At 38.9% G+C, this 26261-nt stretch overlaps 1 protein-coding gene across 3 annotated transcripts in view; it reads left to right on the top strand.

Annotated features, from left to right (window-relative positions):
- The window catches only part of SEMA4D (semaphorin 4D), a 125420-nt gene that overhangs the window by 56638 nt on the left and 42521 nt on the right, over positions 1 to 26261 (top strand). The window contains exon 1 of one of the 3 annotated variants that reach the window (XM_045020450.1): positions 11631 to 11743. The exons of 1 other annotated variant lie outside the window; for it this stretch is intronic. The gene's annotated coding sequence lies outside the window, so the exon portion shown is untranslated. Of the gene's footprint in view, positions 1 to 11630; positions 11744 to 12714; positions 13109 to 26261 lie in introns of those variants that run through there. One more of the 3 variants, XM_045020451.1, reaches the window with a different exon arrangement.

Raw genomic sequence — 26261 nt, forward strand, 5'->3', positions numbered from 1 at the left:
CTGAAGCAGAGACGTCCCTAGGGTATGGCAAATCAGGGCGACCGCCCTGGGCCCTGCACTTTGGGGGGCCCGTGCTTCGTGAGAAGGCGGCCGGGGAGGTGGGGCGGGCAAGGAGGCCCCACAGATCAGCACCTCTGCCTCCCCCCTGCCGATCAGCTGTTCCGCTGTGTCTGGGGGCACTGGGGGGAGGGGAGAGGAGAAGGGTGTAGTGCACTCGGGGGAGGGGGTGGTTTGATGTTGCACTCTATATTTTTATGGAAATATACTTGAGTGTAAATATAATGTAACTGGAATATGCTTTATGCAAAAGGTCTCTTGTAAGGTATCATTACAAAGCGTATAACCTACCGAGTGTGTTCATCCTATTTGTGTGAATGTATCATTCTTGTATCTAAAACTAGAAATATGAAGTATAACTCTGAGGTCCCATTGTAATTATGCAAAGTGTGGGCCATTAATGCTAGTTTAGGATCTTGATGACTCTGATTAACTAGAACAATTGGTTGTAACTGGCTCTGTTTACTTGTAAGTCTTCCTGTTTTCATGTGAGTCAGGCCAGAAAGAATGAAGGCTTGGGGTCTCACAGGACATGTGACCATGTCACCTGGTACTGGAATCCATCTTAAACCTGGTGTTTTTCCATTTAGAAGGAGGGTTGGGAACGCAGAGACACCAAAGATTCCCGCCTTCTGCCAAAGCTATAAAAGGGGGTGGAACAGAACAAAGGGGGCTGCCAGTCATGAGAAATCCCCTAGTTACCACCTGAGCTGGAACTAACAAGAACTGTACAAGGAGAAAGGGTTGGGTCCAGACTAAGAAGGAGTCTAGTATGTGAAAGAAGCTTATTGGAACATCTCTGAGGGTGAGATTTTACCTGTATTCAGTTTATTAATGTGTTAGTCTTAGACTTGCGTGTTTTGTTTTATTTTGCTTGGTATCTTACTTTATGTGTGTTATTACTTGAAACCACTTAAATCCTACTCTTTATTATTAATAAAATCACTTTTGTTTATTAATTAACCCAGAGTAAGTGATTAATATCTCGGGGAGCAAATAGCTGTGTGTATCTCTCTCTATGTTATAGAGGGCAGACAATTTATGAATTTACCCTGTATAAGCTTTATGCAGAGTAAAATGGATTTATTTGGAGTTTGGATCCCATTGGGAGTTGGGTGTCTGGGTGCTGGAGATAGGTGACTTGCTGAGCAGGTTTTGGTTAAAGTCTGCAGCTTTGGGGCCGTGGACCAGACTTGAGTCTGTGTTGCAGGAGACTAGCGTGTCTGGCTCAACAAGGCAGGGTTCTGGAGTCCCAAGCTGGCAGTGGAAAACGGGCTCAGAGGTAATTCCAGCATGTCAGGTGACAGTCACAAGGCGGTCTCTGTGACAGAACCTGTCACAGATGGAACTGGGCTTGGAAGAGGTGGGGGTGGAGTGGGGATGGGAAGAAGCGGGAAAGGGGTGGAGTGGGGGCGGGGTCTGGGCAGAGCAGAGAGGGCAGATAGAACCCCCCCGGCAGATAGAAACTCAGCGCCTGTGTCCCGGGCCTTACACCCTGCTAGGGACAGCCCTGCCTCCAGGAGTAGAATTTGGATCTTCTACTCGCTATTTTGGAGAAAACTGAAAGAATATGCACTTTTGGTTCTTAATTACAATTAATGAGTATAGTGTATTGTACCATCTTGCCCTTGAGTGCAGGGGACTGGACTAGATGACCTCTCGAGGTCTCTTCCAATCCTACATTTCTGTGATTCTATGATTATTTAAAAAATCTGAAACAGTTGAAATTATGGAATCTATTTAACATGCTGCTTAAACATTTTTCCTATCATGAAATTAGTGCTTTCAACAAAGGCTTAAATTGTTGTGAGAGTCTTATTTTTTTTAACATCTACATACTGAGACGTCATTTTTTTTGGTTCCCCCCACCCAAATCGATTTTTGTTGTGAAACAGTAATATGCAATGAAGTACCGGTAAATTATTGAGAGTAGAAGTTTTGTGATCAGTGACAGTCTAAATTTATATAATATTTAACTAATGTATATTCACTCTGTTTCTTGGGTTGCTGTTTGTGAGAAGTGCAGCCTTGGGATGCTAGCTAGTGGAATGTGAAAGAGAACCGAATACAGGATATTTTTAGTTTTCTCTGAACAGTGGGGTGGATGGCTTCATTAACTTTTCTTCATGAATAAGAACAGCAATTGTTGCCTGGGGAAGAAAACTGGCCAGATCAAACTCTTTTACACCAGTGTTCTGTGGGTGAACGAGTGGGACGTTTCAGACTTTTGTCTTATGGCAATTCTTTCGTAAAAGCTGCCAGAAATACAAGTGCCCTTTGTTTTTTGTTTTATTAACTATGGAGTGAAGAAGCTATGATTTGTAATTCAAAATGAACACACTAAGATGATAGCCTATTTCTTTAATTTCACTTCTGTACATGTGTTGTATATCTTAAAGGAGATAATAGATTCTGACAGTTTTATTTTTGGCCTCCTTAACCCTGAATAATTTGTCAGGGAGACAAATTATCTGTATTTTCCTCTGGTTGTTTTGATCTTCTGCTGTAAATTTTTTTATATTGCCTTTCTTTTCTGGAAAACACCAAGTAGTGCTGTGCTGTACCCTTCTAGTTATGGTAAGAATTTAATTTCTGAGGATGAGAAGACAGAATCCAAAGGGTAGTTTTTCCTCCTCCTCCTTTATATTCCTGCTATATGATACTCTAGTGTATTTATCTAGACCACTGATGAAAAATGTTCATAGTGGTGGTGTCTTACGGACTTGAGTTCTGATGCAGCAAAGCACTGAAACACATACTTAACTTTCAAGTGCCTAAAGTTAAATGTGCTTCCCTTGGAGCCAAGCCTCCCACCCTGAATTATATAATCTTATTGTGTTTGATGTTTGAAAAGAGTGATGGACAAATGAAGAGAGGCTCAGGTGTTTGGTTTAGGTATCTACCCAACAGTCATTCTGCCTAGAAATGAGCTGTACTAGCAGCCTTTCTTATGATATTTCAATGGTTCTAACCCCACTGAAACCAGGAAAGGAACACTGGCCATTACAGATGGTGCTGGATTGAGAGGACTTTGAATGGGTGGGCCTCATCCTCGCAGATGGGCCACTGGTGGGTGGAAGTGGGCCCCTCCCTGCACCACCCTCCACAGATTGTATAGTTCGGGGGTGGCCAATCTGTGGCTCTGGAGCCACGTGCGGCTCTTCAGAAGTTAGCATGTGGCTCCTTGTATAGGCACCTATTCCGGGGCTGGAGCTACAGGTGCGAACTTTCCAATGCTCACTACTCAACCCCTGGCTCTGCCACAGGCCCTGCCCCCATTCCACACCTTTCCGCCCCCTTTCCTCAGCCTGTCATGCCCTCACTCCTTCCCTTCCCCTCCCAGAGCCTCCTGCACACCATGAAACAGCTGATCAGAAGGTGCGGGGAGGCGCTGATCGGCGGGGCTGCGGGCGGGAGACACTGGGAGCAGTGGGGTGGAGAGCTGATGGAGGGCTGCTGATATATTACTGTGGCTCTTTGGCAATGTACATTGGTAAATTCTGGCTCCTTCTCAGGCTCAGGTTGGCCACCCCGGTATGGTTCATTTAATTTGTTTCACAGGAATACAACACTAGTTCTTTGGCCCTGGCAGCGGGGTTAGGTTCCCCTCAATAGGGATGGAATGGGAGCTGTTGCTTGATTCTTCTGATGCTGAAGAGGCTGGGGATAGGTGACGATGCCCATTTGTTACAAATCTGATATCAACCCACCTTTAGGGACTGAAGCTGCAGGGAGGACTGAGCTCTTACGGTGAGGCTCCATGGTTGGCTCATGCTGTAACTTGCCCAAGGCTGTGGGCATGGGTTTAAATGGGTTGGGTTATGCCTGGGGCATTTTAAGAAGATCATCTGAATGTGAAAGGGGGCCAACATCAGTAACAGCCGGAGGCAGCTATTTCACCAAGTATCATGTACATAGCTGTATATGAAATCTTTACACCAGCTAACTGTGAACCTACCCACCTATAACAATATTACGTTAAATATTTGAGTATATGAATTCTGCAGCAAATACTGTATATGCTGAAAAATTGTACCACACCTACAACCGGTAAACCACATGTGCTTTACTGATGCACTTATCTGTGAAATTTCCAAAAGTTTTTTTAAAAAGCCATTTGTATTACATAGAAAGTAATATTAAAAAAAACAAAACATTTTTCAAGGATGAATTTGCAATGTGTGCATGAATTCTGAAAACCCTCTGACCCAGACATTACATTAACTACTGTTGCTGCAGGAGACTGTGTGCTTAATTAGAATCAATACATTCCACAATCTGAGAGGAGAAAATGACCTTGTATTTGAAGGATAAATTACCAGGATATTACTGATCTCATTCTGGGAATTCCAACACTCCCCTTCCTCCTAGTTTTCTCTGAGAAGTCTTATGGATGGATACTTAGTTTGTTGCAATTACTGTAACTTTAAATGAAAGCTATTCTGTTTGCTCTCCAGTAATATGTGGCATTAAGAACTGTGTGGTGGTATTATTAATTATTATAGTAGAATTAAAAGTATGGCAAAATGCTAAAACGACTTCCAATATTATGAATATTTTATATTAAATGTGTTTAGTGTATCACTTTCTCCCTTCTCTTTCTAGAACAAATATGATTTTTTCAGGAGCTCTTGGTTAATGTGTATCTTAATTAAGTTGATTCTTATTTATGTGCAATTCCACATATAATTGATATGGTTACAGACTGTATCAGTGTCGTTTCATCCATTAAACTGGACAGAATGTAGAAGTTTCCTTTGGGTTTACAAAAAATATTACTGTTGTAAGAGTCAGATATGGTCCAGTTGAAGTCAGTGGAATTTTTGCTATGATCTTGCTTGATGCTAAAATTTGACCTTAAGAGTAGAAAGACTTGGTTGATGTAGAAAGGAAGTTAAAGGAATTAATTTTTTTATGCAAAAATTGCACTTTCAGAAATAAAATTCTTTAAAATCTTTCCCCATATCTGGACTGCAAAGTGAATTTGACTAAACATGGTACAAAATATACAGATACAGACTTGGGTCTGCAGCTTGACCTCCATCCTCACTGCAAAATGACAGGGCTTGGACCAGGGTCACAATGGGGACCCTAGGGTGACCAGATGTCCCGGTTTTATAGGGACAGTCCTGATTTTTGGGTCTTTTTCTTATGTAGGCTCCTATTACCCCCTCTGACTCCCACCTTGTCCCGATTTTTCACATTTGCTGGCTGCTTACCCTAGGGAAACCCCTCCCCCCCCAATCAGGGTACTAGGACCTGGGTTCTGAGTGCTTGCTGACCTAAATCAGACTGATTTGTATGTGGATGGAAGGGGAGCTTGTGCTCAAACCCAAATCGAAGTCTGGGCTTAGTGTGCAATGTAGACATACCCTAAGGGTCCACACCCACTTTAGGGTCCCTTTACACTGCTAGAATGGTTCAAAGTGGCCTTAGTGTAAACAAAAACCTATCTCTAAGCTTTTAGTGCTTGTCTGCCTCTTTTTTTGGGACTTCTTTATCTGTCTTTATTCCTAGATCAGTTTCCTGAATTCCTATCTCTGAAGACTGAGACTAGAGCTCCTTCTTTAGTATGGTCTATCAGCATTTGGTGCAAGGCTGGGTTTTGGAAGTCCCTAATGGTTTTGGAGATGAGAGTTGAGTCTATGGAAGAGAGAGAACTTAGACATTTTGTGCATTGAGTTGTTTCTGTATTGTAGCTTATTAGTGTCATTGTTTTGGAAATCATTCAGTGTCTGTTTTAAATTGCATTATAACTTGTTTTAACCCCTTTTATTTTACATATCTTAGTTAATACATTTCTAAACCATGGCATAAGTTTCTTGTATGTTTGCCATAAAACCAACAAACGAACGTCTTTTTATGCCAAGCCCCAAACCTGGTTTAACACTATTTAATACTAACTATTAACAAAGTAATGTTAACACCTTTAACTCTTTGGGCCCTTTATTCCATCTAAATTACTACAACAGCGCAGCAGTGAACCGCTCCCATACTGGTCCAGTTTAGAACTCTTATCTTCTATTTGTCTTTTCTGTGAGCAAAACACTGAATGCAACATTGTTTTAATCATGTTACTATGCTACAATTATCTCTGTATGCTAGATAAAGAAAGACCAGTATGAAAAATATGGCCTCATTCTTTCACAGCCCTATACATATATTGTGTAGGAACCTTGTGATATGGTGGTGTGTGTATTTACTTTTTGATAGTTTGTAAACATCTCCTAACAAAGACTGTTTAAGCCATTGAGACATCTGGACTGAATCACATTTAACCAGCTTATGTGAGCAAATATTTCTATCAGTTCGCATAGTGGAATGTTAGCTATAAAGTCAGCTGCATTCTGCCACAAAGATGAACAGCTTAGTATAGTTATGATGTAAAAAATTCACTCATCATATTCTAATTTTTTTTCTGCCCACAAGTGTAGAAGTGATTATTAAGACCCATAGAAATCTTTAATTTTTGTAATTGCTGTATTGAGCATTTGTGAAATATAGCATCTGTATGTCTGAATAGAGGGAAGTGGGTTAATGCATATGTGTGTGTACTACATGTCAGACACTTCTTTGTACATACAGTCAGCACTGGCAGGAGGCTTGTACATTAATACATAGGGCTTGAAAATTCCACTTGCCTGTGGCAATTATTTTTCTCTTCCAGATAAATGTCATCAGCTTTCACAGAATCTAAATTTTCATTAAAAAGTGTTTTTGGCCCTTACAATTGTAAATATAATATTCCCAGTATTACCTGAGTGTAAAGGGTCTGCTGACAGTTCTGGTGTCTCTCCTGCAGCTCGCAGCTTTCCTAACCTGCAGCAAAGAAAAACTGACCAGAATCTTGTTTGTTTTTAACTAACCCAGTGGCAGCAATGAAGCTCACAAGAATCGGGTCAGTTTCATGCTGCTGCTGATAGGAGCTGTGAGCAGCAGAGGGAGGAACTGGGAGTTATTGCAGCAGCCAATAGACTCTGAGTGGGACAAGGAGGACTGGGACAGAGAAAGAATGATCCTTTTCTCTCCCAGCAGCCAAAAGGGGTTGGGGAAAACAAGGAAAAGCTCCACAATTATCATGCATAGAGTGACAATACTTTGGTAAATTTGGCTTCTCACCTTGGTGTGGCCCTTGAACAGCCAGGAGCTTCCTATCCTCATTATCAGTCCTTGGGTAATAGTTTAATTCTGTGGTTATTAGGTGTCTAGTAAGATTTTCAGATCATTCTTATCAGTGGATTGTGATGAGGGGCTATGTGTAAGTGTGGGTTCTGGTTGGCGTGTGTACATAGGCATGCTTGTGTGTGTAGGAAATAGATTGATGGGGTGAATTAGAAAAGAGTAGCCTGGTGTGCATGTGTGGGGTGGAGTAGAGCTGGTAGCTAGTTAAAAGAAGATTATTAAGGATGTAAATTCAAGCACTCAAAAGTTAGGAAATGCCAGTATTAAGGTTGTCTGTCATGCAACTTAAATTGGCCCCATTGTGCATAAATTTGTCTAAATTACATGGTCCCACACTATTTTTTCTACAGGCCCCTGTCTCATTCAGTGGACAGGATAGACCTGCTCTGTAGGGCTCCAGCTTCATTTGTTACAGAAATTGGAAAGTGTGTGGTGAATGAGGCAGGGGATTGCAGGAAAGGAAGGGATGGTTTAATGGTTAAGGGAGTTGAATGCTGTTTGGGGAACTGGATTCTACCCCGGTCTGAGCCACAGAGTTCAAGTCACTTAAACTATACCTTTAACAGTGGTCACAAAATGTTCTCTTCATTTTCTGGGTGCCTGACTTGAAACCCTGAGGTCTGATTTGTAGAAATGCTGAGTACTCACAGCTCTAACTGAAGTTGGTGGGAACTGTGCTTTGAACATATGAAGTTCTATGCAAAGTTCTATGAAAAAACAGATCTTCGGTGTCTCAAATTGGGTGCCCAAAATTAGTGAATACTTTTGACCTGTAATATCTCTGTCTCAGCTCCCCATCTGATAGTACCTCCCCCTCACCTCACAGGAGGTTTTTGAAGATAAATTAATATTTGTGAAATATTCAGATGCTATAGAAATGAGCACCATAGAAAAGTCCATGGGGAAATGAATAATTGTGTCTTTGTAGCAGGGTTTTAATTGTGTCCAGTAAACAAATAAGGTATGGGATCACACTCTGAATTACAAAAATAAAATATTAAATAGTTGCTCATTAGGTGAGCATCATCCGTTCTGTGCAATGCATGAGACTCGGGTCCTGTGGGGAAAAGAGTATATGATCATATACACCTCTACCCTGATATAACGCCACCTGATATAACACACATTTGGATATAACACGGTAAAGCAGTGCTCCGGGGGTGGGGGGAGGGGAGGGAGGGCTGCACTCTCCGGTGGATCAAATCAAGTTTGATATAACACGGTTTCACCTATAATGCGGTAAGATTTTTTGGCTCCCAAGGACAGCGTTATATCGAGGTAGAGGTGTATGAATTAAAAATATAGAGGCGACAGAAAGCACAATGTAGGGTGAGGAGAAAGAAAGTAAAGAGGAAACAGACTGACAATAATGCAGGAGAAGACAAACTATGATCTATTCTCCAGGAAGGGAAAGAATGTATGAAAACAGCAAAAGGAGATTGTTACATTGAAAAAAAATTAAATAGAAGGTTGACTGGCAATATGTTACAATTAAATACACCTACAGAAGAAGCAGTGTACAATTACTTTATTCCTATAACTGGCAGGAGGCATGGCCTTCAGGGACTTCACGTCACAGGTATTTTTCTTTTCACAGGTGTTAAGCTGATAGGCTTAGTCTTTGGGTTGGTAGATGTTCAAGTAAATTTTCCAAGCCTGCTCAGTATACCTACAGAGAAATTCTGAATAAATGCGCTGAATTGTATGCCTGCTTTGTCCTGGTATTCAAACCGTGGGTGTGTTTTTATGGGTTTGTTGTATTTTTTCTTTTTTTAAATTCTAAAACATGCTATGCTGATAAAAATAATGATTTATGGTATTTTAAAGAGCTACGTGTGTGTGCTTGATACTGCTTAGTGATTGAAGAAGAGCATCCCTTTAATTTAGTTTCAGAGTGAATGAAAATATTTTGGCAGAGGATAGCAACCTCTCCTAGGAGGAGGTGGCCAGAATATAGTGAGACCTGGCCAGGAATGAATACATTTCTTACCCATTCTTCACCAATTTGTTGCCATGCTAAAGATGGAAAATGGAAATAACCTAAAGATTGATACTATTCTTCCTATAGCTATGGTAGTTCGGAGTATAAAGTGTTTGCCACTCGGCTCAATAAGCCACTGTTGCTGTATTTTAACATTGTAGTGCTCTTTTTGATGCTGAAAACTACCACTTCTCCAATTTCAACTCAGTTTCTTCTGCTAGAGATACACCTACTTGTCTTATGGCTACAACCTTAACTGGGAGGTTTTGTGAAAGATATGCCACGTCTGTTAATCTAGCACAATAAGATAACCATCTTTTAAAATATGAGTAATACTTAGATCATTCAAAACTGCCTATTTGCAAGACATTGAAAATAAAGTATTTGCAAACTCCCCAAATAGCTCAGTAATGATTTTATATTCAATTTAAATGGAATAATTTAATAGAAGAAATAATCCATTGCTCTGCTTTTACTTTAGAGTCTTGGGCATCAGTGAGGAGAAATTTTAAAGACTGCTTCTCTCTGCATTTGTGGATTAACAATATACTTCTCTGTTCAGGAATAATAATCAAGTTCTGTATACTCCCAGGATTTAAGTTGTTCTGATTATACATTGAAATATTCATGTAGTCTGCCCCAATGGATCACTTTAATGGTTCATAATCTGGTTATTTGGCTCTGTTTAGGTGGTCAGTGTGGCAGTAATTGAAGGACAATGGGATTTTTATTGTGTAAAGCTGTATTCAGAGTAAGATGGCCTGCCCCCTTGTTCTTTGGAATGCATGTCTGTCTTGTATATGTACACACACTTCTGGGTGGACACACACATCTGGGTGGTCTGAACGGTCATATGATTATTCTGTGTTATTTTGGAAGTCATGTCTCTTCGCCTGATAACAGCATACAGGAGGATAGAATAGGCTGTAGTTAACCAGCCTGTAGACTAGTACAGGCGTGAGTGGGCGGCAGTGGCTGCTGCTGTTGCTGCTTGTCAGTAGCTCTGCAATTTGTCATCAAGCCAGGAGTCAAAACTTGGAAATGAGACACTGAACAGCGGTGGGAGATGGCTGGTTACCTGGCATTAGTCAACCTTTGGATCTGAGTGAGTAAAAGGAGTGAGTGGCGCCCTTGCTTGCACCTGTGTCATTCATTTATCTAAACTGCATGGAGATGTTTTATTTACAGCACTGTGTGATTCAGTTCTTTCTGTTTTGAACCATAGCCCTTTGGGAAGTGGATAACTTGTCATTTTAGCTGCTCTGTTTAGATGTATATATTGTACAAATTGACTGAGGAGAAAATAAATGAGACACCCACTCAAAGTGTTCAAGCATAATTTCATCTCATGCTACTTAGATATATTTTTGAACCATATTATGCTGCACATAGTTTCATTTATGTCTGTCTACAGGCAGTTAACGGCCTGATACAACAATGAATGTTACTAAGATATGAATGTTGCAGTTTTGAAGATGAGGTGTGTGTAAGACCCTCAGCCCTAAAATTGTACTGTTTTCTAGCCTTTTTATAAAATGTTCAAAGTCCAGTGCTGATGTTCTAAAGCAGACTTTTTCTATAAATTGAAAATATATTTCATACCCTAAGCGCAGTATGTAACTCTTTATTTTTATTTTTAAAACTATGCAAAAAAACAAAATATCTAGAAATAAAGTTTAACAAATCAGTACATACACACAAACACTCCTTTCAGTATACAAACACATAAGCAGATCTGTTAGTTTTTCCATCTCTTGTTGCTTCTCTGTAGTAAATTGGTGTAAATTTACTTAGCTGGTTAATATTACAGCATAGAATGCACACATCACCTGCATAGTTCCTAAAAATGACAAGAAAAACTGTAGTGGAAAACAGAAATAATTTAATTTAATCTAAATGTATAAGGGACTAAGATAAAGTCATGAGATTTACAGCAGGAAAAGAATGACTGGTGCAGCCAGAATTTTTCAAGAGTATATTCACTGTAGAAATATTAATGTAATGAATTCATTAAAATTTGATCCTGTTGCAATTTAGGAACATTATTGGTTGAATAAGATGGAAGCACAACCTAAGCATGGATTAATTTTCCCTCCAGTTTAGTCTCACTGTTACTAAAGTTTAATTATGGCTGCTATGTCGCATCCTAATTTTTCTAAAAGTTTGCCATATCCACTTACTATGACTGCTAAACGCCAGTATATAGATTTCCACATTAACTTTTTTTCCCTAGGCCCAATTGCTAATCTTTGTTTTGGACTTTTGATCAGAAGGCGATAGACATGCTGGCCTTTTCTGCCAAGCCAAATAAAAATGTTCTATGTGCTAGACAGAAGCAGGAATTAAAAGGCAGGCAGCCGAGATCACGAGGTGACCAGTAATGTTTATTACTTGTATTGGACCTAACACATTAAAGTAGAGTTCCTGCCTGAGCTGCTGCCTAGCTATGTCCAGAAGTCCAGGAAGCTGGGAAGGGAGATATAAAAGGGGACACAGCACTTCAAAGCTACCTTTGATTTTCAGGTGTTATGTTATGCACTTTCAGTGGTACATTAATATTTTTGTGTGGCTTTAGGCTTCTCCTGTGTAATTCTGTGTTAAAAAAATATTCTAGTAGTAGAGCATTTTCTGGTTGTTGAGGCGACTTCTGTGTGTTGATTGATTATGTTGTCCTTATTTGAGGATGTTAATTGTGGATGGGATGCTTGAAAGGCAGGTTTAAAAATTTTTGTAAGACTGTAAGAGGTTTTAACACTGTTTGATATAACTGCACATTAAAATTTGGGGGAAGATAAGGGCATATCTTTTATTCTCTCTTTAAAATTAGATAATTGGAGGTCCAAAAGAAATATTACATATCAGACTAAGATTTCTTTTTAAAATTATTTTTTTAAGGTTTAGTTAACTTTTAAAACATTTTGAAGCCTTCCCTCTGTTTATAACTGACACCCAAATTCTTGAAATTACCAGTGATTTTAACCTTATTAAAAATGTTCATATTCTGGAATTGTTAATAGAACACTCTATTTAGGCAGTGCGTTTACTAAAGTTCTAGAAATTGTTTAAGATTTGTGTAAAACTTGTTCTCAATGGAATTATTCAGTGTATCTCAGTTGAGGCAACAAGAATTGAAGTGTTCTTCTATACAAAATACAGAGTACTTATTTAGATTTTGGTGGAAACTTCAGATTTCCTTTTTCTCCTCCATTATTGGCCATCTTGTGTAAGACTGTTTTTATATTTGTTTTTATTTTTAACTATTTTAATTATTAATTTTTTTTCATTATATGAATAACATAGAAACCAGATAGAACAGCTTGTACCTGATTAGGCTGAAGCACTGTAAACCTACCTTGTTAGCTCCTCTAATCTATTTTTTACATTACATTATCTTGCTAATGTTTAGTTTAAAAATTAAATGCTGAAATGTTGTGGATAGTCGAATTCCTCTTTATAAGCTTGCTAAGAATATTTAAGCAAAGAATTTTTATTTATCTACTTATTGCTTACAACAAGTTGATGTCAAGTAACATTATCAGATATACATCCATCTGACAGTAGAGTTGCTAGAAGTCTTGAAAATAGGGTCTGTTTAAGTGCACTTGCATAATAGTTGTCAGTTTAATATGTATGGTTTTTAGGATGGACTTGCAGGTCGTTCAAAGCATATTATATAGTTAACATTTATAGTCAGTTTTGAGGGTTTTTTTTAAAGTGTCCTTGCTCAAAAGAGCTGGTGGTAAAACACAGTTCTGGCATGGAAAAGCAATGATTACGTGGAGAGTCAACTTTCCCATTGAACAAATATTTATTTGATTTTTGGTCTTGATCCTGGAGAATCTGAGAGCCTTCTACACCTTCCAGGATTTCCAACATTCTGTTAGCAAGGTTGGTATTGGAGCACAATTGTTCATCTAGAAGAATGATCAATGTCCTTCCAAAAGGAAGTGGAGAGAATGTGAGAAGTTGACATGTCCACAGCTGAAAAACAAAGATTGACTCTAGAAGTTCACATTTAATATATGTACACTATTTTGATTTGGCATTCTGCACACTAGTCATAATTAAAGCTAATGGTTCCAGTGACTTGAGGAAATATGTTGGGAGGGAGAGCGGGGGGGAGGGTAATTGAGCTAATAAGGTTTATTGTTTTATGCCTTTCTGTTTGAGAGCTAATTACATTTTTGAGAACTTAAAGACATTTTAACTTGTGAAACTGTTTCAGAAAACAAACTGTAGAGCACTCTGAAATTTAGCCTTGGTGACAGAAATATACCCTTAACATAAAAATAAATATACCTTTAATAAATATAATTCTGTAAAGCAAGAATTTAAATTGATTTGAATTAATGTGAAGTGACAAATTTTGATGCCCACCTGGGGATTGCAAATTGTTCCTCACTGTACTAAGAGAAATGTGAGTCACCTGAGTGTTGCTTTTTTGGAATACGGATGAAGTGTATTGCTGTAATACTCCAGTGTTTTGAGGAATTTGAAGGAAAAAATGTTTCCTGAAATGTAACCTCACTTGGGTATAGTTGTTTATTTTCTTTGTCTTCCATACCCTAGTTTTATTTTGTGGTTTTTTTGCTGTTCCCCCAACCTTGCTGTACACGATATGAGTTCCTTTCCCCACGTCATATCTCTTGATGCTGAGATGTGGATACAATTTCTGTAACTTCTGAATTCAAAACTCTAGGAAGGAATGGAAAAGGAAATGTGGTCTATGGCTTAAGCACAAGACTTGGACTCAAATTAGTTGTGTTCTGTTCTGGGCTTTGCTACAGGCTTTTTATGTTACTTTGAACAAGTGTGGGAGGTGCCTGCCAAAGGGCTGAAGCCTTAACACCCCTCCTCCCCATGGGGCAGAAGCCCCAAGCTTCCCCCCACACTCTGGTCGGCGGAGAGTGGGGGTTTCCGTGAGCCACACCTTAAGTGTAAAAGAGTCGCAGTTTGGCCACCCTTGGTATGTTGGCTGTATCTTTACGTTTTAAAAATTACAAGGTTTATAAATCATGAAAATTTTAGATATCCAGCCACTACATTGTGTGGAGTTTTTTGATTTGCCATTTAAAATATATTCTTTAAAAATTAATCTTTGAACAACATAAGAATGGGCATACTGGGTCAGACCAGTGGGTCCATTTAGCCCAGTATCCTGTCTTCTGAGGGTGGCCAGTGCCAGGTGCTTCAGAGGGAATGATCAGAATAGGCAGTCACTGAGTGATCCATGGCTTTTCATCCACTCCCAGCTTCTGGCAGTCAGAAACTAGGGCCACACAGAGCATGGAGCTGTCCCCCTGACCATCTTGGCTAATAGCCATTGATGGACCTATTCTGCATGAACTTACCTAGTTCTTTTTTGAACCCTATTATAGTTTTGACCTTCAAAACATCCCTTGGCAATTAGTTCCACAGGTTGACTAAAATAAGTTTTATTTTTTAAATGGATTTGCATTTTCTGAGAGGTCTGTCTAGACCACAATTTATTTTTGCTTATGGGTTGGTTATGACTCTAGTCACACTTCTGCTTTCTTAGCTTGACACCGAAGCTTGACAAATTGCAGTATTTTCACTTTGAGATAAGTTGTGGCCAGAATATAGTTCTGATGTCTTCTCAGCTTTTTATATCCCACTGTTCAATTTTATATCTGTGAGGAAGTACCTGAACACAAGTATGCCTCAATTAATGTTTGCATATATTTGCATGGTTCTTCTGACATTTTGTAATTCTGAAAAGTTCTTATTTCTCTTCCTTTGCTTGGCATGCATGGGCTAGAAAATTACAACTTAAAGTGGTCAACATTTCCTGCAGACTTGCTGAGACAAAACCTCTCCAGTGCAGCTGACTTTCACATCTACCCTTCCCCTTTCATAATGTGATAGTCCCTGCACCAGCCAGATTCTAAAAAATTAATCATCAGCTATAATAATGACTCTTCTCATGGCATAAAACTCTTCATTTGGCGTAAGAAAAAAGCCTGTGTTAGGCTTTGCAGAAGTTAGGATCCAAGTAATGCCGATGAGACTGTTTAGCAACCAGAACTTCTATTAATCCATATGCTCACATAATTTGACTGAAATTTGAAGTGCCTACATTGAAAGATCTGTACCTGTGTTTTCGAACAGAGTTAGAGTTTGTAATATGGTACAAACACACTACAGATTTCTGATACGTAGTTATTAGTGTAAAGGTCACAAAGTGACCTTCACATTGTTAATATCAACACACAGCCTTGCGCAAAGGTACAGATAGTTCTTCTGTAATTATAGTGATTTATGTTACTTACCATTAATGGAACAAATACATTAGCACATGACAGAAAACATTGTGTTTTTAAGTTCTGTAAGTATACACTCATTTCAGCATTTGTTGTCTGTGATTGTGTTCACTTAGTTTAGTGTTGACTTATATATGAATGAGTGTATTTACACAGGTGCACGCGTGTATGCACACACACAGTATGTGCGAGAGAAATTTTAAAAGAAAATACGCATGATAATGGAAAATATGAGTAGTGATCAGTATAAGATGGTATGCTTACAGTATAAGATCAGTGTACTTACAAGCCTCAATGAATCTGGCTCAAGTCTGAGTTAGGGATGACCATTCATAACTCACTAGAGCTTGAGGCAATCCTTTGTTTTTTGTTTCTTGGGATGTGAGAGGTTTGTTTCTTACAGGACTTAGGTAAATTCCATCCTTGAACTGTAATCACATTTTTAAAATACTGCTGCAAGGTTCAACTGTTCTGAACTGAGGGCAGGGTTTGTCCATTACAAACAGCCAAATAAAGTAAGTTATATTGCTTAACTCTTTGAAGAACCTGAACCAAATTCTTTGCTAGTGTACGATGGTAAGGCTCCCTTGAAGTCAGTGGCGCTACACCAACTTACACCAGCAGAGAATTTGACTTCATGGGTTTAAGTTGTCTGTCTTAACATATTAAGTGGATCCTTGAACTTGGGTCTGAGACATGTCCTTCTTTGAAGAACTAAAACTCTTCACTTCTTTACTTCTTCATGTTGAAATTATTTTTGCCCTCTCCTCCTTCCCCCACTGTCCACAAATGCCACGAGGGCACTCCAGACTTCAGGAAGTTTTTCACACTGCTGCATGCATGTTCTAAAAGTCATCAGAAACTTCAAGGTCTCTTCCACTTTTCAGACAGAGTGGGTTCATCGGGGTCTTTTCCTTGGTGGGATTATTTTTGTTTTTGTTATTGCCTACTCACCATCCCTACTTAAATTGGTTTCATATCGCTTTTCCTGGATAGGGAAGGCAGTTTATTCAAAGTGGATTTTTGTTTTCTTTTCATTATTGCTATTGTGGTATGTGCATTTTTTTTAATACAAAAAATAATGTCCTTTACCAGTAGAGTTGTCTTCAGGGCAGACTGGTCTTGGATGCTGGGGTACTGAAAGCATTCTGATCTACATAGTAAATGGTTTGTGTGTTTGCCTACTGTGAAGGATGTGAACAATTTAGGGTCCACTAACTCATGAACCACTGGCATAATACTCTACAGCATTTAAAAACCTGGAATCTTAGCTGTCTAATGATGTACAACAGTTTTTTCTGCCCTTGGCATTTGATAAAATATTGGACCTTTAAAATTACATGGAAATTCTTTATCTTCCCCCTCCCCTCGTCTTAAGAAAAAGAACTCCACATACTTTTCAGCTCTGCTATTACATCTGTTGCTTAAATTTTAGCACCAACAAATTATTTTGGAGTCCTTCCTCTGGTAAAAGGAGGGGATGAGATTACACTTTGGAGGACCTCCCAAAATAATAAACAGCATGTGTATGGTGAGGGAAATGGTATTTCTCTGTATATTGATTGAGATATCAATTTTAAAAATGTGCGGATGATATGTTGTTCGAGCATTATACATGTGGGTGGTTGGGTGCACAGATACTCCAGTATCTTTTGTTCCTAATGAAATGCATTGCTTAGTGACCACAAAAATGCTTTCTGACATTGCTTCTAGAAGAGCATCTGCTGCTCTAAAGTGTCCGTGCCCTAGTTCATCATAGTTTTTGGGGAACAATTTGTATAAGTCCAGAAAATGACAGTTGTATTTTAAAAGTGGACTCTGAAGCTAAGTTGGATTTGTTCTTTCATTTGCTCAGTGTTGTACTGATCCCCGACACACACCCTTATTCCCGCCCGACAGTTGGAATCCTTGTTCTTTGCTGGACTTTGTGATGAGAGACTTACTAGTATGCTTTAACTGAAATTGTACTGAACTCTTGGAGTTAATATTTACTATTGTATGTTAAAGTTCAATTAGTATCATAATCACCATTTAGGCAGAAAATAAGATGAAATCCCATCAGAGGAGTTTTTAATAAATATATATCACCAAACACGCCACTCTGTTAATAAAGAGTTCAAGTTGCTCAAATACATTTTCTGTCAGCACAGTCACTAAAAATCAAGGAAATCACTAGTTAAGTCTACATTAATATCCAGACCAACTTCAGCATTCATGCTTTATCACTCAATTATGGCCATTAGAACATTCATAGACTTTTCAGCTCCACAGTAACCTCTCTTTCAATTCCAACATGTAACCATTCATAATGCACGTGTTCCTTTCCTCACAAACACTCAAATGCCCAAGATAAACTCCAACTTCATATTAAGGTTATATATATATACATTATATTATATATACATATCATATTATATAATATGTATAAAAAAGTGTGGTGTTAAACTATGTAATGTTGGAGTTAAGGTTTTTTGTGAGAGTGCAGGAATTGGATATGTCCTTTTTCGGACTCTCATTGACAAACCTTACTGAAGTTTGTGGGAGGCTGGGAAATGGTGGGGAGTGGAAAGTGAAAGAGATCAGTTTTGGCCATGCTAAATTTAAATTGAGAGCAAGACACCAGGAGGAAGTGTCACAAAGGCAGGCTGAGATGCAAAATAGGACTGAGGGAGTAGAAAGGTACGATTGTGAATCACCAGTTTAAGATAATTGTTGAGGCTACATGAGAAGATGCAGTCACCCAAACACAAAGTGTGGTTTGTTAGTTATGAGCAGGAACTTTGTGCTGCAATTATTTGTGATGATGTGTTCTTTTGTATTCTGTATTAAGCTTATCTTGGCCAACTGATAGGTCTAAAATGTAACTGTAAATGGGGAATCATCATTGAGCAGGTATGTTTCTAATAGGATCTCACAGGGACCACTTCTTGGCCCTATGCTATTTAATATTTTGATCAATGGCCTGCAAAAAACAGAAAATCATCACTTATTTGCCGATGGCACAAACATTGGGGTAGTGGCAAATGAGGAAGAAGACAGGTCACTGATTCATAGCAATCTGGCTTGCTTGGTAAACTGGGTGCAAGCAAACAGTATGCCTTTCAATAAAGTTAAATGTAAATGTATACATGTAGGAATAAAGTACATGTAGATAGTACTTATGGGGTGGGGACTTGATCCTCTGAAGCAGTGACTCTGAAAAAGATTTGGGGGGTCATAGTGGATAATTAGATGAACATGAGTTCCCAGTGTGACGCTGTGGCCAAAAGGGCTAATGCAATCCTGGGGTGCATAAACGGGGAAGTCTAGAATAGGAGTAAAGAGGTGATGTTACCTCAATATATGGCACTGGTGCAGCCACTGGTTAAATAATATGTCCAGTTCTGGTGCCCACAATTCAAGAAAGATGTTGATAAATTGGAGAGGATTTGGAGAAGACCCATAAGAATGATTAAAGGATTAGAAAACATGCCTTACAGTGATAGACTCAAAGAGCTCAATCTATGTTGCTTAACAGAGAGAAGATTATGGGGTGACTTCATCACAGTCTGTAAGTGCCTATAAGGGGAACAAATATTTAGCATTAGGCTCTTCAGTCTATAAGAGAAAGGTATAACATGATCCAATGGTTGGAAGTTGAAGCTAGACAAATTCAGACTGGAAATAAGGCATAGATTTCCAGCGACCATAATTAACCATTGGAACAATTGACCCAGAGTCATGGTGGCTTCTCCATCATGGAAAATTTTTAAATCAAGATTGGATGTTTTTCTAAGAAATATGCTCTAGGAATTATTTTGGGGAGTTTCTGTGGCCTGTGTTATACCTGAGGTCAGACTTGTATGATCACAGCAGTCCTTTCTGGCCTTGGAATCTATGACAGTATGGGAACAATGAAAGAGAGCACTCAAGTGCAGTTTAAGAGCTGAGTTTTTGAGTTAAAAAAAAAGTATTTGAGAAATGGTTTGAAGAACTATAAATAAATTACTATATTTATAGTAGACTAAAGTAGCTCTCAATACCCTTTCAAAAACAAATCATTTACTTATCTTTCTTTCTTTCTAACTAACTACACCCATAAAAGGAAAATTTGAAGCACAGGATTTCTGCAAGCTGATGGCTGTCCACAGAAAATCATACAATCATAGAATATCAGGGTTGGAAGGGACCTCAGGAGGTCATCTAGTCCAACCCCCTGCTCAAAGCAGGACCAATCCCCAGACAAATTTTTGCCTCATATTGAGCTCACAACACTGGGTTTAGCAGGCCAGTGCTCAAACCACTGAGCTGTCCCCCAGATGTGAAAGCCTTAAGTTGTTGTTTGTAAGTCCATGAGTGATGCTACCAATTTCTTTACATTGATTTCTTGTTTTCATAGTTAAATGGGCTCTCCAAAGTGCTACCTTTTAGTTTTTTTGCAGGCCAGGATATAGTTATCTGAGCTAAATTATAGCCAGCATTGCAGATATGATACTAGATACTGCCATGAAAACAGAAGCTTCAGGAGCAGTGAACGGGCAGATTATTTTTGCATTGATCTTTATTTATAGCCCTAGCCCCTTTGCTGCTCTACTGTTTTTGTTTTCTTTCTGCCTGTTGGTGAATCCTGCTATGCACCAAATTAGGAGATGTCATAGAACTCCAGCATAAGGGCTAGTACCATGGAAACTGATATAGCAGCAAATATTATTTTGATATGTTAGATATCCACATTACTAAAACAAAATGCTAATTATGTGTATTAAGATATTTCAGTTTAGAACATCTAACCTACCTTTTTATATACTGACTTATTCTATTTTAGAACTCTTGAACCCATATAGGCTACTCATGAGAATGCATTCTGAAAACAGTCTCTGGACAGCATATGCGGTTTTGGCAGTTCATTACTATTTGGCTATTTAACATTAACCTGTGGTTTGTGTCTGTGTGTTAAAATAAATTCATTGATAAGACTACACTATATTGAGGCGGTGTGGCTGGTTTCTGTCTGAGTGACGTGCTTGCATTAGCAGCAAGTGTATATATATTTTACAGCAGCAGACCACTGGAATGGAAACTATATTTTGGTGAGAAAAGTGAATGTTTTTGTTAGGATGATACCGTTCCAGATCTTAAAATAATAATAAAAGAATGGGGAGAGCTGCTTTTAAGTTTGCTTGTCTGGAGGCTTTCTTCTAAATTTCTTTCCTTTCTGTTGTTCCTTCAACAACTATTTAAGTTTCAAAAGGCCAGTTACAGGAAGAGTACACATGAGTGAGGTTAGGTATATATATACCTGTGGTTCTACTTGTAAATTATATTAAGAGGAAATAGCACAGTTATTTTTAGTCAATTATCCTAAATTCTCAGAAGTACATTTAGTATGTTAATGTTTCATACAGTTTGTTTTATAGTCGAGGTGTGAGCATTTTCCCTTTTATAATGCTGAAGGAATTATGTTCAATTTTATGTAAAAGAATTACAGTAAAATTAAAGTTTCCTTTGAAGATGAATATAATGAATTTAACTTCTTTCCATGTTTTCATTCATCTGTAATCTAGTGGATGTTTTCTTTAACCTTTGATAATTTGGTCACAGTTGTCAAAATAATTAGCTGGAAGTTTTTTATTGAAAATTTACAAAGAACAATGGTTCAGACTGTAACTTTTTGGGTTAAAAAAAAAGTTACCATACTTAAATAACTTACCAAAAGAAACTATTTTACAATATGGGCTTTGAAATCTTAGCTGGTATAGCGGAGTATAATTTAATATTTTAAAAGGTTGAAAATATAAAACAGTCTCTATGGAACTCCTGCATTTTGTGGTTTTAAGGCTTTTTTGAAAGATTTAGGACAGATGGTAGATCCTGAGGGATGGCTGGATTTGTTTGAATCTGTGGAATTGATGGGAATGTCAATTTGATATTCAAGTCCCAGTGCTCTAATGTGTGTAACTGTGTCATAGCTATTGGCAAACTACGAACAGCAGTTTATTAGTATGGTATTACTACAGATGTCTCCTGGACAGGCAGGCAGCCAATAGAAATGGGATTAAACAAGAAAAGTCCATGAAAGCTCCTGTGGAATTACTCCTCACCACTGCTTCATTGCATTCAGAATACTGTTCTAAATTGATAGACTTCAATTTAAAATCTTATTACATTATTATCAAATTGAGGTTTTTTTCACCCTTACCCCAATGAAATCGTATGAAACCTCTATGAAATCGTATAATTAAACAATTATCATGAAAAAACCAATCTGTTATATTAATTTGTCTTTAAAAGCTGCAATACTTACTCCATTCTGGCTGATTGGGAGAAGATTTCCTGGCAGCTAGTGTCAGGCTGGAGGAGACGCTTACTTTGAGGCCCTTAACGTCGCTGGCCAACAACTACCTAGGTATGCCCAATGTGAAGGTAATTGGTGCAAACGTAGAAGATATAAAAATGTCAAGGAAAAAGTAATCACCTTCCTATGGGCTAGAGTGATCCTTTAGGGGTCAGCCCAGAGTACATGGGAATTGTGACTCCCCTCCGTCTGTGGTGATGGTAATAGGGGCAGAAGTAAATAACTGCAGCCTGAAAAAGGAGGATGGCCTACCACCTCTGTTTACCTCTACTGGGGAGAGCAGTCAGGGCTCTGCCCCCTCTCCTCTCACTTGCTGTGGAGGGACCTAGAACAACTGTCTTTCTTACACCCTGCATGCCCGTGTTAGAGAGAGCAACGATGTAGCCCTAAATGTTGATAGTTAAATTTTGAACTACACATTGGTATGTACGTTACAAGACTCTGTTTATAGTAATGTCTTCCCATTAAGTAATCAGTCACAAAATGGACCACATCTTTGGTGCAGCATAGAAAGGAGAAGTTGCTTTATGGTCATTAAAAAATGTAATGGAAATTGTTTATTTATTGAAGGGACTCTTTAAATCCAGTGTTTGCAACCCAAACATTTCAGTATTTTTCTAGTTTAGGAGACCGTGTAAGTGAAATTGGTCTGAAACAAATATGAGCCTGACTGTTCTATTTCCATCCTCCAAGATTATTCAAGTGGAAAAGGAAACACACAGTGCAGTATACATAGTAAAAAAAATAAATTTGTATTTAAACAAAACAAACGACTATGTACATCAATGTCAGATGTTGTGAAGGCTGATATAATCAAACGTGAAAGAAACCTGACTCGAATGCCGTTAGCAGAACTATTGTATACTTTTTCACAGTTCAGATTCTCTGATGTATTCTGAAAATTGATTTAAAATTTCAAACAAATCAAGTTGAGCAAGCTGTGTTTGCAATTAAATATATGTAATTGGAAAAGTTACCTCTTGATTAAAAAGCATAAATTAGAAGCTGGATGGATATTAGACACATCATTTTTCCTGGAAGGTTTCTTCAACAAATAAATTAAGTCTTGTTTAAAATTTGATGGAACTTTTCCAGATTCATTATAACCTGAATTATCATAGCTATAGCTGGCAAACATTCCCCATAACTGCTAAGTAGAATTGGATTTGAAGCACATGTTGTTGGCCTCAAATCCTGTATCATATCAACAATATCCGATACAGATACCTGAGAAAAAGTATTCCCTATCCCTGAGGAACACATTAAATAAACTCTGGACACAGGAGATTTGTCAGAGGGTTGATTTAATAAGCAATCAACTGCCAGAATTGAATGCTACTTCAAAATGATTATTTATTTATAACGTGCCACGGTTATGCATGGTGTTTTACAGACAAAAGATAGATACCTACCTCAGAATGAGCTTAAAGCCTAATGCTCTGTGTACTCTATTACACTGCAAAAATAACCATATTCATAGATTGTATTGTAACATGTTTCTGACTTATGTTTCGTGGTTGATTCTCACCTGTAAGGGCAGGGGCAGGATGGTCATGAAATACTCAAAGCCATGTTAGGGAATTGGTTTTAGGCTAGGAATCTTCTAGGATTAAAATGTAGTTCTCTAAGATTGTGACATGGCTTTATTTTTGTCCACCTAGGAAGCACATCACACTTTAAATGTTTTAAATGGTGTAGACAGGTTCTAAATTAGCCATAACAAGAGAGAGAACTTCAGATGAATGGATAAGAGAGAGGTGGATTTACATAGAACAAAGTTGTGGCCTAGCAAATGGCTCACAAAAGTCCCTATTTTTTCCTATAGTTTACAATGATTGTTAGGTTTAGTTTTTGTTCTTTGTCTATTCTTCAAATTAATATGGAAAAGAGTCGGTAGCATCTACTAAAGAATCTAACAAATCATTATCTAATCATCCTAGGCTCCCTATTTGTTTTATTTTACGTTTGGGAATAAATAGGGTTTTTTACTAGCCTTTTAAAAGATATGCTTCATTTGATTATGGGGTGGAGAATGTCTTTACATCTCACTATTTGTGACCTGCCAGTTTCAAGAATCTGTATAATTATTTCATTCTGAAGGATGTTATATTAACCAACAATCCCAGTATTATGTAGAGAAGCCAGTCACTTATGTGAACATTTTCAATAAGCATTCCTTTCTTATACGCTTCTCCCTTGCAGACACTGAAAGTTACCTAGCACTATCGGCTGCCACCAGCTGTATGTTAGGGTGGCACATACTAATTTCTGCAGACATAAAAATTATTGGTGCTCCCTCTGAACTACAGCACAATAATTAAGCCAAACATATTTTTAAATAAGAAAAAGAACAAATGTTCCGTATCCACGTGCCTGACTTCCAAATGTATATACTGGGAGTGTGGAGAACTCTTGCTTGTTGCATATAAACTCTACCGCTTTTAATAATGCTGTCCTTTTGTTTCCAGCTTCTTTTCCCATTTGACTGCCAAATACAGATTTTTTGCCTTCCTTTCCCCTTTCATTTCTATCTGTGCAAAAATGTAATAAAATCTTTGAATAAAAATAAAAAAGATGTGCTTCCATGAGGCTCAGGATTACAAGCTTGCTTCATATTTTCTCAATAAAAAATCATAAGGCCCATTGTTTTAACAGATGCTACCTAGTAGCAATTCACTCATTTACTGTGACCATACTAGTATTTTTCCGTAAGTGTTCCCACTGTTGCATTACTGCAGTTCCACCAGTGATAGCATCAAGAGGCACTAGTGTGGGCTGGCTTGCTGTGTTTAAATCGTCATGTTGTGTACAGCAGGTCTAGATGAGTGTTTAACATGCTGGTAGCCTGTTTGCACTAGCGTTTCCACTGTTGCTCCCACTACTGGTGAGAAATATTAAGATAAATGCTACAGTAAATAAACCTTGGGCCAGTTTTGCAATAAGACTGCTGCCAGGCCCTCGTTGCTTTTATATGACAGTAAATCATAATGTTTTGGGATTGCACAGATAGCATAGAAGGTTCTGGGCTTTATAATATTGCATCTTTTAAAGTAATCGGAGAACAGTCTGTAACATGCATCTCTTAGAATTGTTGTAGGATGTGGATGTATGTTATAGGCAGTGCAGGTATAGTTTAAGCTTGTCTGAAAATTTAACTTATAAGATCCTATTTTTGTCTGCTTTTAACTTTAATAAATTTCAACCATTTGAAGTGAAATTTCCCATGTGGTTTTCTGCGTCAGGCTGAACTTTTTTGGAAAAGTTCAGCTAAAATAGTTTAGCTGTTTCAAATAATGAGAGTAGGGGGAAAATACATTGTTTTTCCCATGTTAAAAAACAATAAAATAAAATAAAATTCTTATAGTTGTATCTTTGAAAAGTTCAACTGCCCCCATGCCATTGTGTCAAGGATATATGCCTTATGTCATCCATATGAAAATCCACCCAAATTTGGACAAGTTATGAGCTTCTGAAAAAAATCACAGTTTGGACGTGTTCAATAAAGTCATGTTAGAGTTTGGTAGCTAAATGCTCTGAAGAGCTGTCTACCCTGAGTATGCTCCACTCTCTTGCAGCTCATAGTGGTCAGACTGGAGATGCACAGTTCCTATAGAGCAGTGGTGCAAGTAGAATTCATTTCTTACCGGTATGCTGCACCAGCTAAAGTGGTGGTGGTGGTGGTGGGGAAATATGACCTTCCCATGTGACTCCTCACGTAACCCCTCCCCCAGCCCGGGGCCGTGCACTCTCCTCCTCCCCTCCCCATGATCTGTCCCACATTCCGCGGGGGGGGGGAGGGGAGGGGGGTAAAGAAGAGCGCTCCCAGTGGGTGGACACGGCAGCTGCTCTGTGGGCTGCTAAGAGAAGAGGAGGGCTTGCTCTCTGGAACAAAAACAGCTCACAGAGTCGCACCTGCTTTGGGAATTACTAGCAGAAAAGCTTCAAACCAGCTCCCTCTGACAACAGAGAATATTTTTTTCAGACATGCTGGCAACCGAGCCCCACGCTGACAGCTCCTCTGGCGTGGCTTTACCACCCCAGCCCTTCCATGCAGCTGCGTCTCTTGAGTCCTGTCCGTGGTCTGTACAGTATCCCCGCTGGAGGACAGGGCTGGGGGGCAGTACAGCCACACTGGAGGAGCTGCTGTTGTGGGGTTCTGCTCCTTTTGCCGCTGTAGTTCCAGGGAGAGCCCTGCAGTTCAGGGCTCTCCCAGGAACTGCAGCGGCAAAAGGAGGAGAACGTGGGATTGCCAGGCAGCCCCATGCCAGCAGCTCCTCCAGCCCGGTGTACCGCCCCCAGCCCGGTGTACCGCCCCCAGCCCGGTGTACCGCCCCCAGCCCGGTCCTCCGTCAGGGCTGCTGTACAGACCCCGGACAGGTGATGCAGGCACACAGCTGTGTGGAAGGGCTGGTGGTGGGGCTGGAGG

Source organism: Mauremys mutica, chromosome 6, assembly GCF_020497125.1.
Source record: "Mauremys mutica isolate MM-2020 ecotype Southern chromosome 6, ASM2049712v1, whole genome shotgun sequence".
Lineage (NCBI taxonomy): Eukaryota > Metazoa > Chordata > Testudines > Geoemydidae > Mauremys > Mauremys mutica.